We start from the raw sequence: 14,217 nt of genomic DNA, 5'->3' as shown, positions 1-14,217 counted from the left end.
TAAACAGTCTGCATATGTTGATCAGTGATGACGTGAGAAAACAGTTTACTTGACCTAGAACTTAAAGATGATTGTGGATACGTTAGCATCAGGGAAAGGGGGCAATGGCACCTGGATTTGTACTTTACCTCTATCTCAGACATCTTGTGTAAACTTACAGTCTTAGAGACAAAGTTTTCTTGCCTGTAATGATGAAATGAGACTAGTGGGAAACCTTCCCCACATCTAACATTCTTTGGTTAAAACATCCAGAAGACAAAGAAGTCCAGCTGCTGTGGGAGCTGCTGCAGCAGCATCAGCTGCTGAGTGCATTTGCTACCACTGTGGCTGTGTGTGTGTGTGTATGTGTGTGTGTGTGTGCCTGGCTGGAATCTCACTCCCACTTCTACTTGGATGTGTCTGTTTCTTCTCTTGCCTTCCTCAGCAGCATCACCCTGCATATGTCTACATTTCTTTTGTACAATAGCAGCTGAGTCTAGATGCCACTCAGATCCCGATTTCTTTTTTTAAGTATGTTTGGTTATTATAGGGACTCAAACATCCAGGACCTTCTGGTGCTGAAGAAGTTGGGCTTGCCATTCCTGTATGCTGTGATCTCTGCTGCTCACCTTGGTGACAGCCAGTGCTGAATTCTGTAGCTAGTCTAACTTGCTCCTAGTGGGGGAAAGAGAGTACACCCCAGATTATGAACCCAGAGCAGTCAGGCTTTCCTGCTAGGCTGTTCTCAGCAGGGTCAGATGTGGAGGCAGAAAGCTCCTAGTCTTTCCAGGACCCAGAGAAGGTATTTCCAACATTTGGATGAGAGAGAAGTGGGGCCACTAGCTCATGAGGAAGGAAGTGGCAATGAGAAAGACAATCTGTAGTTTACAAACTGGAGGAGAGTGATTTATCAATACACCCAGACTTCTAGATTAGCTCTGCGGGCAGGAGGAAGTTAGTCATTCATAGCCTCTGCTCAGGCTTTCGGCATGTCCCATCCAAAACATGGTTAAACATGGCGTGGAGCCTGCACGATAATGCACTTCTTTCTGGTTCTCACTGTAAGGCTAACCATTCAAAGAGGAGAAAAGGGAGGTAAAAAACAATTAAGGGAGCGTTGGTTGAAGATGTTCCTTTACTCCCAATATGTTGAGAAACTGAACAGTATCTCATAAGACCCCTTGCAAATGGTATGTCTTCTTTTTGCAGTGGACAGTGGACGGGGGCATCCTGACCATCCATTCAGTAATTTTTCAAGTGCATGGCATGCAGAGAATTGAAGCAAACATATGCAGGCAGCTAGAAACGAGAGTCAGGATGTTAGATACTGGACCACTAGTCAGGACGCTAGGTACTGAACCACCAGGCTGCTTCTGAAGGGGTCTGCTTACCTTTGCTCCTTCCAAGACTGTTCGGAGTCTGCAGGAGTGTGTGCTGTTTGCATTGGCTGGCCTGAACAGACTGAGCAGTGGAGGTGGCTTGAAGGCCCAGGCTTCACTTCCCTTGACCTTTCTCATGGTGTTCCTAATGAATTTTGATGGGCCAGTTGCCAATGGAGGCTTCCAGCTGCTGACTTCCCTCACATGCTGAAGATCGTATGAGTAGGGAAGAAGGTTAAACACCACGACTCTTAGCTAGCAGTCCGCACCAGGCACCTTATCCACCCTGGTCCAACAACTGGTGCCTGTCTGGAGAGGTTTTTGTTGTCTTTCGCGAAAGCCAGAGAGCAGTGCTTTGCTAACGTTAAGAGCAAGTAGCTGAAAGCACCCTAAGAGTTCGCACACAAAGATTTGGGTACTTCCCTTCCTTCCTTTCTGCCTTCAAAGTGAGGATCCTAAAAAAGTCCGAGGAGGCTGCCAAGGTGAACTGGGCTAGACAACTCAGTCTCATCAATGAACGCCCCTTGTATTATTCAACTGCTTTGAATAGGGCGCGACCAGCCTTTCTTCCTCCTGTGCTTCAGGAAGCAGAGCGGGAAGAGCCCGGGTGTGCGTGTGCGTGCACCGGGATGAGTTGGGTGAATCTGAGAGGGGTCTTTTCTGGCTGGGTGGATGGATGTTGGGGAGTGACGTCACCCCGCCCCCTCCCCTTCTCTCTCTCTCTCTCTCTCTCTCTCTCTCTCTCTCTCTCTCTCTCTCTCTCTCTCTCTCTCTCTCTCTCTCTCTCTCTCTCTCGTGCTTGTGTGCGCGCAAGCGCTGTGTTTTTGTGTGGTGGTGTGTGTGTGTTTGTGTGAGTGTGTACGCGCCTCCTCTCCCAGCTCTCCAGCCTGTCCCTCTGACTCTGTGGCCCTCAGTGAGTCGGCGGTCCGGATTGAAGGTTTGCCAGCGGGCGCAGCGGACTGGCACTCCACGCCCGGGACGCACCCACACTCATACTCGGGCTCAGACGGCACTCACACACAATCCCCAAGCGTTGGGCACAGCGATCCGTGCGATCTCCAGCAGTTATGAGGATTTTAGAAATCACCCAGACAAGGAAACAAAGAGAGAAGCCTAGAAAATTACTTTCTTGAGCTTCCTCATTGCATTTCCCCAACCGAGCCACCTCGCCGGCAACTGTGACCGCCAGGTTCCCGCCAGGTTTAAGGTGTGAGCTGGATACTCTGTCTGTCCTGGCCCTGGCCGGAGCAATCAGGACCCCATTCTCGAGCTGTGGGCGCCCCTTGCCCGCTCCCCTCACCCTCGCGGGCCTCACTATCGGGTTATCTCGCTCGCGCTTCACTTTTGGGGGGAAGAAGACAAGAACCGGAGGGAGGCGCTGAGGGGGGCAGCCGAGTTGCTATTTGTGGCCAAAGAATCTGCTTTAAAAGCAGCGGCGGCGGCAGCAGCAGCAGCAGGAAGGAGGAAGCGGGAGAGGCGGAGGGAGGAGGCGAGCCGCGGCCGGACCCCCCAGCAGCGCGCCGGAGCAGCCGCGCGCGAGGAGGAGGGCGCGGAGCAGCGTGGAGGAGCGGGAGGAGCGTGGAACTGCGGGAGGAGCGGGAGCGGCGGCGAGCGGCGGGCGCCAGGGCCGAGGACACGGCGCTGGCAAAGGGAGGCGGGGCGCTCGGCTGCACGGCCGGGACTCCCGCGGACTCGCCACTTGCGGCTGCCGCGCGGGCTGGGCGGCGGCGGCTGCGGGACTGAGCGGCCGCCCGAAGGCGGCGCGGCCTCGGAGGGCTGGAGCGCCGTGCTGGGAGCAGCGCGGGCGGCGGCTGCCCTGAGCCGACGTGAGCAGGTAAGCCGTCCGGTTTCTAGAGCCCGGAGCCCGCCTAGCCCGAGACCACCGTGTGCCCGGAGCGACTCCGCTCCGGACCCTGCTCAGTTTGGGGTCGGCGATCTGCCCCGGGCGGCAGCGGCCGGTTCTGGAGGGCGATTTTTGTATTCTCTGCTCTGAACTGGTGCGGAGAAGGAAAAATAGGAGACACTCGAGGGTCCGCGGCTGCCTGCGGGAGGGGGATTGTTTGGAGCGCTTTCTGTGACCGGGTTGGAGCTCTAGTTCTGCTCCGGGAATTTGGTGTACTCGCACACACTTCTTCCAGGGAAAGGGAACACATAATTTATTATGAAGAGTTGAAGTAGTAGGAAACAATTCAAAAAGAATGCCACCAACCGAAGATCCCTTGCTTTGCTACACGCTGATTGTAGGCTTTTCTATAGACATGTTAAAAACAACAACAAAAACTTGCCCTGGTTCTTCTCTGCGACGTTGATTTTATTTTAAATTTTTAACAAGTGAAGTCAGTTTGTTCCGCTTATATTATTTTTTGAACAGTATGTATGAGCTTGGTTTTCATTAATCGTGTGTTCTAAATTACAAATAGTAGTGCCGTTCTTCAAAACCCAGACTATCACAACCCACTTGTGTTGTTACCAGTTTGTCTCCTACTACTCTACTTGCTTAGCATCTCCTGTTGCCTGAATTTCTTCGACTGGGTTATACCCCCCAGCTTCTTCTACGATCTGCACCTTAAATGCCCTGGAAGATTCCTGAGGGATCGCTGGCCCTGTATTTGCTCTTAAACTGTTTATCTTTTACGTGCTCCGATAGTCAATGCTAGCGAATTAAGAGGCAGTAGCTCACACATTTTGAGCCCTTTAGTAACTAGTAACTGCTTAGTTCACAGACTGGAGGTTGTGATTAGCTACAAATGCAGACTTTGGTGTATTCTCTTTGCTGGTCTGTAGAACAACTACACTGACTCTCTTCAACCAGGGGGTACTTCTAATGGTGTGCCTGTTTCTCTGTCTCAGAGGGCACACACCAAGGTCTCAACTTGATGCAAATCCAGGATAATATACGTAAACTCAAAACATTCTGATTTAAACGAATGGCTAAATGATCCTAATTATGAAAACACAGTTGATGTTCATGGAAAAGCTTAGTAGACATTATCCTCCTTTGACCAAATCTCCTATATGGCCCCATGTACATTGTACCAAAGAGGAAGCACATTTTCTATGCTCTGTACCCAAATTCTTGAAACAGATCTCCTAAATGGACAATAAAATTTCCCCTACCTCCTGTCTCCCATAATTATGTACTGTACTGTCCTTTTCAATGGAGCTAGCAATTCTGTGACAGATTTTTTTAAATTCACCCGCATGTTATCAGCTATTATTGTACTTTCAAAGTGTGAAATTGACAAGCTGGTCAGTTTCATGAATTCAGCTGTCAGATTGTGTCCAGTTAAAAATTGCTAAAAGCTGTAAATGTGCCTGCCTGGAATTTTCTTTTGTGAAGAAAAGACACAAGGGGATGGAAAATTAAAGGCTGTTATTAATTGTAAATATTTTTAAATAGGTACTCTTATGGGAAACACATTGAGATTTCTACAACCATAAAAGTATCATTTAGATTTGCCTATCTAATTTACAAAAATGAGCACTTAATATAAAACCCTTAGTAATGGTGATACTCTAGAAATGGGATTCAAATAGGAAAAGTGGCCCTCAGATGTATTTTAAGGCAGATGGGTGAGATACTACTTTCTACTGATAAGTAAAGAAGCAGATGTGTCAACTGTCCTATTGTGGCAGTCATATGGGAGAAATTCTTGGCCAGTGAAGTTGAACAATTAATAAAAGTAATGATGTGTATATATATGTACATATATATACATACACACAAAGCTGCTTAAAATACTATACGGCATTATTTGACATGCTTTTTAAGATAGACACTCGTTTAAAACCAAAATACCCCAAAGTCTAGAACTAAGAATTGGATTCCCCTCAACTGCTGCTATTTGCTAAGCCACTAGGGGCCTGTATAACTGTTCTTATATTCAGGAGACACCCGGCTATGGCTTACACAAACCCTTCCTAGAAGACATTTAAGAAAAATTCAAGTAGGCAGTTCTGTAAGTTGTTTTTTTCTTTTTCCTTTTGAGAAAACCCCAACCCATGCTCTGACATTAGCTGTGGATGCTGATTGAAGGATATTTCAAGATTTTTACTTAGGTAATCTATGGCTGTCAGGTATTAGGGTGATTTTTCATATAGACTCTGAAACAACAAAAAATACTTATGCCTGTTTCTTAGTTTATGGTAAGATAAAACAAGAAAAGAAAACATAAATAACTTTTCCTAATTGGTCTCATAAGGCTATTGCTTACACAAGGCAGGTTTAGAAGATAAATGAAACAGAGTTACTTTAAAAGAAGTATACGCACAGATTAATAGTGTGATTAGAATGCTTTCGAAAGTGCTGTGTAAGTTTGTGAGGAGGAGACTCGGAGCTCTAAGTGTAGTTAACTCAGCATCTGAGTGACCTGGACTGAAGATGCTGTATACATTCTTAGTGTCAGTTTCAAAAATTTGAAATCGATCAGCTGTGCCAATCCTGGTGACATGAGACAGTAAGGTCAAGTCTACGTACACTGATTTTTTTGTTGATTTTCAGTTTTTCAAATTGAAGGGGATGATTCTTTGTAGAATACACTGTAAACATTTCAATATTGGATTCCTTCAGATTTACTTGATCTATCATGGCACTGAATGACTCTGTGGTTTAGAGGATAAATGTGGAATTATCAACACTGTCTTATATGAAAAATGCCACCCTACAGAATATTGATTCTTTAAGGGTTTTTTTTTTTAAGCATGTGTTTGTAGACAGTCTAGAGTTGTAGTGTGTTTGTATCCTGAGAGCATTAGTCTTGTTAAAGGCTAATATCTTTGACATCTATAAAATGGCCCTTGGTTCTATTACCCTAAAGTTTCTTTGAAAGAACTTTACCTTTGATGTAGAATAGTTATCAGGGTGGCTACAAAACACACTTGCAGTGACCAATCCAGAGACTAAGGTACTAGGTATAAAGATAATAATGCTCTGTTTTCCAGGGGACTCAGGAAATATTTGATAAGTTCCGTTTTTATAAAAGGACAGTCATTTTTAATTGTGAAGGTCAGTATGAGTGAGATTGTGTTAAGCCAGATTTATTGGTAATCTTTTCCTGCCTCGTGGGCTTATTTATTTTTTCTTGCTCAGTCCATGTACCGTTCAGAAAGTCGCTAAGGAAAGCTGCTTAATGGTGGTGGCACACAGGTAGTCCGAGGCCTCGAGCAGAATCAGTCCTTTAAAACCTCCCGTTTCATATTATCACTGATTCACCATGAAAGACCAATGAGAGGAGTTATTCTCTGTAGACTATGAGACAGAGGATTCCTGTGCAACAATGCTTCAGCAGAGGCAGTTTGGGAATGTGGAAGGAGATTACTTAGATAGTATTTGCCTGTGACTTTTGTTGAATAGGCGTCCCTTGCCTAAGTGTCTATGGTTTTTTATATTACAGTGACAGTTCTACCAAAGGATGGGTTTGTTTGGGATATTCTCCATGGATACTCTCATTTGCTTCTAATCAGGAGTTGGTAATGCTTTTGAAAACGTCATCCTTGGCTCGAGTATATCTCAACAAGGAAAGTGTCCAAATTTCCCTTCTTTTTTTTCTTTTAAAAACAAGAAGTATATTTAAGTTTTTCGCAGCTAAGCTCTAAGGAAAGACAGCTAAAAGAATATGTGACTTTCGTTCTCTGATTGCTCATCTCAGAAAATTATAGCATCCAGTGTGAAAATTGAGACATTTATAATTGTGTCATAAGTCTTGGCAAGGTCAAAGAGCGAACGCTCAGATTTTGTAACAGTCTCTGACCTAATGAAACCTAAATATCAATGCCGTGATAACATGGTGAGTTTGGAGCACACAAGGCATCTTTCTTACCAGGCGCATACCATAAAATTACCTTAAAACATTAGCTCCTCATTTCCTGTTTAACAAATCACTGATGCTTTTTATGCAGCTAGCTGATTTCATTTCTTGCAGTTAGTATTTTATTAATTAAAGTATCTTTAAGACTTGGGTATTAAGACTTGGCATTAAAGTCACTTAAGATTCCATTCATTCATATTGCCACCCTTCTCAAAGCAACTCAAGAAAAATGGCCCAGGACGATGCTTGCAGTGTCTTCTCTCTCAAGATAACTCAGTGACCAATTTTAATCAGTTCTGTTTGATGCTGATATACTTAATCAATCAGTCTATATCAATATTTTTTAAAAGAATGCCTTTCATGGCTCTTTAACCCTGTTCTTCTGTTCCCTAAGTCGAATTTCTCTATGTTACAGGCAATAAAATTTCAAAAAGGCGATCATTTGGAAAGCAAAGGTGGCTTTTTCTGTCTGCAAGGGCTAGGCCATGGATACAGGCAGGCCGGCACATATGGACCAACCACTTAGGTGCTCCTCTCCCCTAACCTGAAAGGTGCAATCAAACACAGCTTTCCACTACCAATGGCTGTGTGGCACTGACAGCTTATTGCTGAGAACCAAGTCCCACAGCCGAGCACCATCAGAGTCTAGGCTTTGTCCCAGTGCTCTGCGCTCAGTGACCAGAAAGACTGCCTCTCTTTGCTGAGCTTTGACCTTCAGACAACAATGTCAGGAGATTCACAGCCCTTCCCACGGTGCCGTTTACTGGCTTTAACATCCATAAATCCATCAGCTTCTTGATATTAATTGAATTTACAGAATCTTAGTTGTTTTTAAAGAGCAACAACAACAACAACAACAAAAGGCAACCTTTGAGCTAATGTAGCAGTAGCTAATGAAAGAAACTGAGGCTGAAGAATTAATTGTATTTTTTAAAAAGTTTCGTGGCTTTGTTTAGAAATTTGTGGAAATTATCTTAAATAGAATGATTAACTATAAGCATCAGATAACAAGGTATGAGACTCCTCTGCAATGTCAACTCACTTCCATTTCTATCTATCTATCTATCTATCTATCTATCTATCTATCTATCTATCTATCTATCTATCTATCTGTCTGTCTGTCTGTCTGTCTGTCTGTCTGTCTGTCTGTTTGCTCCAGCCTTCGAAAAGATGGATAGCCATAGGTTTGCTCTAAGGGAAACTCAGGTTCTCAGTCCTATCCCATCCTGCCTGGGGAGGGAGTTTCATCATCTCTAAGGTGGAGAGAAAAACCATGCACTGATGACAATCCAGCTAACTGTGTAATAAAATATTTGTTATTGTTTAAGGGTAAAAATCACTCTATATAAGCCCTATATGTGTTAGCTATGTGATAAGTATGCTTTAGGCTAGACACATGTTTTATGGTAAATAGCTATCTAGATCATTATCCGTTTGCTCTAAATTGCTGATGACTGATTTAAAACTCAGATCTGTTGGATGTAGGTGTCTGTGTATCCTTCCCTCCTCCTCTGCTTTCTGGTGTGCATTTGTTGTAATCATTGCCGATCCTAGAACAATCTTTCTTGCCCAGCGTGTTCATTGCAGTCTGTGCATATTAGTATGCCTCAGTACACCACTATCTCAGAAAAGCTTTCAAACTAAAAGCTAGAAATGACTTTGCCTAGAATGTACGGGGAGCATTTCCTTTAAAAGTCAAGAATGAATTAATAGATTCCCAAGGATAGCTGTTGATGTGAAACTGCAGTTTGGGGAAAGAAATGCTTAGAAACGCAGTTAATTAAAATACTAAACCAAAATAAGTGCTTTGAAAAAAAGTGCATTGCATCTTAGAAAGCTGCTCAGCCCTTGCCCAGTGCAGCTGTCTTTTCCTGAAAGATCCAGTTTCAAGAACAGTGATGGATGGTGGGTGCCTGTAGCCAGTTGTGGGGTTTGCTCTGAGGTCAAATGTGTTGATGGAAGATAGGAATTTACTTACTGCCTTCTATCTTTCCCTAAGACCCACCAGCACAGTTCCACAGGAAGAAATTAGACTAGTCACATCAAATGCCGACACAGCGTACTATTATGGGTCAAAAGACATTTGTTTTCAGGGTTTAGCATAAGATTATGTTCTATCCTTCCGAATGTTCACTACAATGAAATATTGAATGAAACTAATCATTTCTTTCTTCACAAGTAGACCCTCAACTCCCTGGGAAACATATCTCCATGTTATGTTTTAATCGACATATTCTTAAAGGGTTTTTAAAGGGGGGCATTACCAATTTATCTTCTCTGGTTGAAATGGTTCAGTCTGATTCTTCAGATCTGATTTTATACCTTAGTCTAATCTTTCTCATTATTATTTCACTAGCAGGGAATAATCGCCTATAAATGCATTAAATACTCCAAATTTACTTACTCTTCATGTAGTCATTCTTATTTATTTTTCCTTGGAGGATTGTAGTGGTTCCTTACAAGAATAAAATATTGAAAACAATTTCTATCGGAGGCTCCCACGGATGGGCACTGCTCTGAGCTCTTTCCTTGATCCTTGCTTTCTTCTCTTCATGGAATCTCCTTTCTTGTGATGTTTCAGCCTCCTATCTTCCATTTCTATTATAAACTCTTTGAATATTGATTAATCTGCTCAGATCCTCCTATGCTGTCTCCTGGGATATTCCTGTCAAGTTATTATAGAACCAACAATTTCTGCATAGATTACCCTGAAAGTAGGTTTCCTAGCACTTGTCAAGTACTTATCCTAAGTTTCTATCAGCTGAATAGATTGTTGTAAATAAAAGGCTTTCCTGAATCATTAGCTTGGTATAATAAGCAATATTTGTAGTCATTTTTCTTCACACCAAACCATATCTGATTTAGCCCTCTGGAAGTAAATTTGGTGTCATCCTTTGCACCTTTCTTCTTTCCTTCTTGTTATCCAGTTCTCTCGTTCTATTCCTGGAATTTCTTTATTGTATGGCTTCCTTTCCCTTTCTGACTTCACCATGTGCTTGGGTGTTCAGCAGTCCATAAATATAGTTCCATGTTTTCTTAGTGTTTTCTCTCTCTTCTTTTCTGAAATGCGGTGGTTTTCTTTTCCGTGTGTATGCAATCAAGTGCAAACTCCCCATCAACAGCAGGCACAGTCCTGTGCAGCCTGACTGTAATTTGCATGTCCTGCCTACTCTCTCACTAAGAGCCCCAAGGTGACCCGTTTTTGGTGCAAGAGCAGATCCTGAACTATCCTGGAGGAGACTGCTGTGGGACTCTCTGCTTCTCCAATATGGTTCCAAGAATCCCTCCATGTCTGTTGTATCAATTTGTGACCAATGAAATGTTTCTAAATTGTCTAACCAACTAATGCCCAACTTACTTACTCTGTCCTTTTCTTTGGATTGAATGGAACTAAGGATTTGAATTTAAGCTGTATTTAATTTAAATCATGAAAGTAAAGAATAAATTTACCATAAGCCAAGGGTGCTCAACCTGTGGGTTGTAACCCCCACAAAGGGCACATGTTGGATTACCATGCATATCAGATTATTTGCATGACTATGCATAACAGTAGCAGAATTACGTTGATGAAGTAGCAATGAAATAATTTTATAATGGGGGTCACCACAACATGCGGAACTGTATTAAATGGTCACAGTATTAGGGAGGTTGAGAACCACTGTAAATATATGCCTATGATGATAGCCTAGAGTTATAAGAGATATAATTTAGTGACAGCCTAAGTTATGTGGATGCCCTAGGCTGAGTCCCTCCAAAAACCTCAGGACTCTTGAGATAGGTGAAATTCAGCATTCCTCTTTGGAGATAATTTTTTTTAGTATTGTTATTGCAGGCCTAATGATAGTGATCACCAAGCAATAGTCATGTTAGTGGTAGTGGCTACAATGTACTGAGTACTTAATGTACTAGACATTCTTCTTGGTTCCTTCCTTTCAGTATTACATTTAATCCCTATTTCAATATTATATATATTAAATGCTAATTAGCTATTTCTATGTTACAGTTTCATAGGAAGAAAAACTGATTAGGAATGAGCTCAAGGTAATATGGGTGGATCCGAGGGCCGGAATTATAAGTCTGGCTGTGTTAGCAATCAAACAATCTGTTTCACTCTTAAGCCCCTCTTTCTTGTGTCAAAAAACATGATAAAAAACCTATCTCACACATAGCAAGCACGTTCTGCTTCTTTGGCACAAATTTATGAAAAAATATAAGCTTATGTAGAGTATCTGTGCCTGTTCTGAAGATTCTCTTCCTTATTCTCCCGAGAAACACGTTTCCCTACAGGGGTCTGGGCAGTTGACCTTTGGCTGTTGTTGCTTTCTAGCACTGCCATGTCAGGTTTCCAAGGCAGTGATAAGCTGTTGAGCTCTGGACTCAGTCCTGGATAGGGTTAGGTGAAGGATCTGTACCAAAAATGATTTTAAAGTAATAAAACCTGGCACTTTCAAACTACCCACTAGGAATCAAAAGCATTTTTATAAAGAGAGGTATAAATCAAGCAGGAATCTCCGAAGAGCAGCCTCCCATCAAAGAGGTGGAGCTCTGCCAAGGGAGTGGCGCGTACCTGCGCGGTTTGCTGGCAACCAGCCTGCTTCACATCTATCTGGGAACTTTCCTCCATTAGAATGGCTTTTAAAATATTTGCTTTCACTGCTCTCTTGATAATTTTATTATCAATAACAGATGGGCAAGTTGATTATTTTTTTCTCCATTTAACCTGTTTTATAGGAGTTTATTTGGAACTGTTTTGTGTGTGTGTGTGTGTGTGTGTGTGTGTGTGTAGGGGGAGAGGAATAATAGTTTTAGATAACTATTTCTAACTAATTATGGTTTTCTAAAGAATAAAATTCAGCATGTTATATTTGTTTGGTGATTTGGAAAATTATTTCTTTCCTTGACAGCAGGGCACCCTGAAGTTTTAAATCAGACATGGTACATAAAGTCACATGGAGAATGCTTTTTTCTTTTATGAGACTTTTTGTGTCTTAGCATTAAAGTCCTTCGGGTCCAAGTTTCCAAAATGCTTCTCAAATGCAAACACTGGGCTGTTTAGTCACACATTTTTCTATAAATTAATCTATTAATTATAACCTCCAGGAAGCATAGGGCAGGACTACTTTCTTTGTCCTGAGAATGTACCCATGTTTTGGTTCTTAATCAGTGTCTTTACATAAAAACACTTGGAAACTGAGATTAGCACATTCAGTAAATCTCATATGCATGCCCAGTTACTGTTTTTAAGCAACGGTGGCCGAAATATATGTGACTATGACTTTGTTTTCTAGGTGCAACCTGAAATTGATGTATTTTTACACAAAAGGATAAAAGAGTTTAGAAGAGAAACTTAATTTAACATTTGATTTTAAAGTTAATAATTTAGAATATTTTCTCTTGAATCTTCTCTGTTTATCTTGGTGGTGCTAGAATAAGTGTTAGCCTCTTTCTAGCCTTCTGTCTGTACAGATCCAGCATCCTTTGTTGCTTAAACTGCAGCGTCCCATGTACCTGTGACTGCCTTTGCTCTTTGGTTCTGTAGCCAACTTGATCTTTAACAAATCCTCAGCAAATGCTTTTATTGATATTCAGGAACTATCACCTTGTGTGGGTAACATGTGTGGAGATTTTTTCCATAGTTACTTAGTGCCTTTGTTGTTGTTTGAGACAGGATCTCCTGCATCCCTGGCTGACTTTTAACTGGCTCATCAGCCAAGGATGCCCTTGACCTCTTGAGCCTCCTGCCTGTACCTCCTGAGTGCTAGGACTACAGGGAAGTATCACTACATGTAGTTTTTGTAGTTAGTACATGATTCATAAAAATAATTCTCATAATGAAAGTATGCAGTCTTTGATTTCAAGCAACAATTGGCTATGTGGATTTGGATTGTACTTTATTATTGACTAGTACATACTTGAATTTGGCTCCTGTTCCCCTTATTGCAAACCTTGAAATAATACTTAAACAAAGCCACCTGATTCTTGGTGTCATTTCAAACTTTTTTCTCTTGTTCCCTTACCATCCACAGTCATTTCCTCTTTCCCCCTACTCACCTCAAAGACACATATTATAGCTTTGCCAAAGTCTTTGCAGTTCCCAGTGTCCCTCTGGGACTCTTCTATAATCTTGAACAATCTCTGTTCCCACTTGACTACTCTCTCATTCATTTTTCCAATATATACAGAAAAATCAGAGATGAGTTAGTTCACGGTCCAACTCTTACATGTTTAGGGTCTACAGTTTATGAGCATATTGTTGGATTCTTTGCCGTATTTAATTTACTTTGTTTGAGATGGTTCCACTTACCTAGTTGGTTACTAAACCACGACAAAGCCAAATATCAGTAGACTGTGTGTATCCAGTCATATGCCACCAGACAAGACAAATCTGCCTTTACATCTGGCTGTGGTAAGAATTCCCAGATGCACTTAATTCTGACACATGGTCATTATTGAACCAAAAGCCATCGCTTGGCATGATTATAGCTCTTATTTGTTTTCATTTTAAGGGGTTTCATCCAGGCTGCCAAATGTACAACAGGTGCCTTGGTTTTATACTTGCCAATCTGTTGTTATTCAAATGACCGTCCTAACAGACACTAATGGCATCTAATAAAATGATCTCGGTTCTGGCAAGCCAGGCTTACAAGTGCAAGGGCAGTGGGAACTGCAGAGGCCCCACACATAGGCCTCTTGTTTATCTTGAGCCAGGGATATTTTCTCAAGCTTGGTGCTACTTGAACACTAGGATGTGTAGCCTCCAGTTCATTGGAGATGGACTGACTGGGTACTATGGCAAACAAGGCTAGATGCTCCAGCTTATCAGTGAATAGCTGGGTCCTGACAATAAGGCAGAGCCAGGCAGTCTGTTCGTGCCAAACAGCTGTCATGTAAGATGGCTTGTATTTCCTGTTGTTAGAAATCTGCCACACTGTTTCCATAAGGCTGTGGGAAGACAGGACTGCTACCAGAGGGAGATAGCTAGTTTGCAAATAGGAGGTATGCCTGCATGCTATAGAGTCAAATAATGCATATAATTTTGGTGTTATATGTTT

General features: G+C 42.3%; 1 protein-coding gene across 1 annotated transcript in view; it reads left to right on the top strand.

Moving 5' to 3' along the window:
- The first annotated feature begins 3,116 nt into the window (after positions 1–3,116).
- Ptprd (protein tyrosine phosphatase receptor type D) overlaps positions 3,117–14,217 on the top strand; it is a 511,224-nt gene continuing 500,123 nt past the window's right edge. The window contains exon 1 of the mRNA XM_052176673.1: positions 3,117–3,192. The gene's annotated coding sequence lies outside the window, so the exon portion shown is untranslated. The remainder of the gene's footprint in view (positions 3,193–14,217) is intronic.

Source organism: Apodemus sylvaticus, chromosome 3 (assembly GCF_947179515.1).
Source record: "Apodemus sylvaticus chromosome 3, mApoSyl1.1, whole genome shotgun sequence".
Lineage (NCBI taxonomy): Eukaryota > Metazoa > Chordata > Mammalia > Rodentia > Muridae > Apodemus > Apodemus sylvaticus.
Note: the sequence above shows the minus strand (reverse complement) of the source record. Positions and strands in the feature narration are given on the sequence as shown.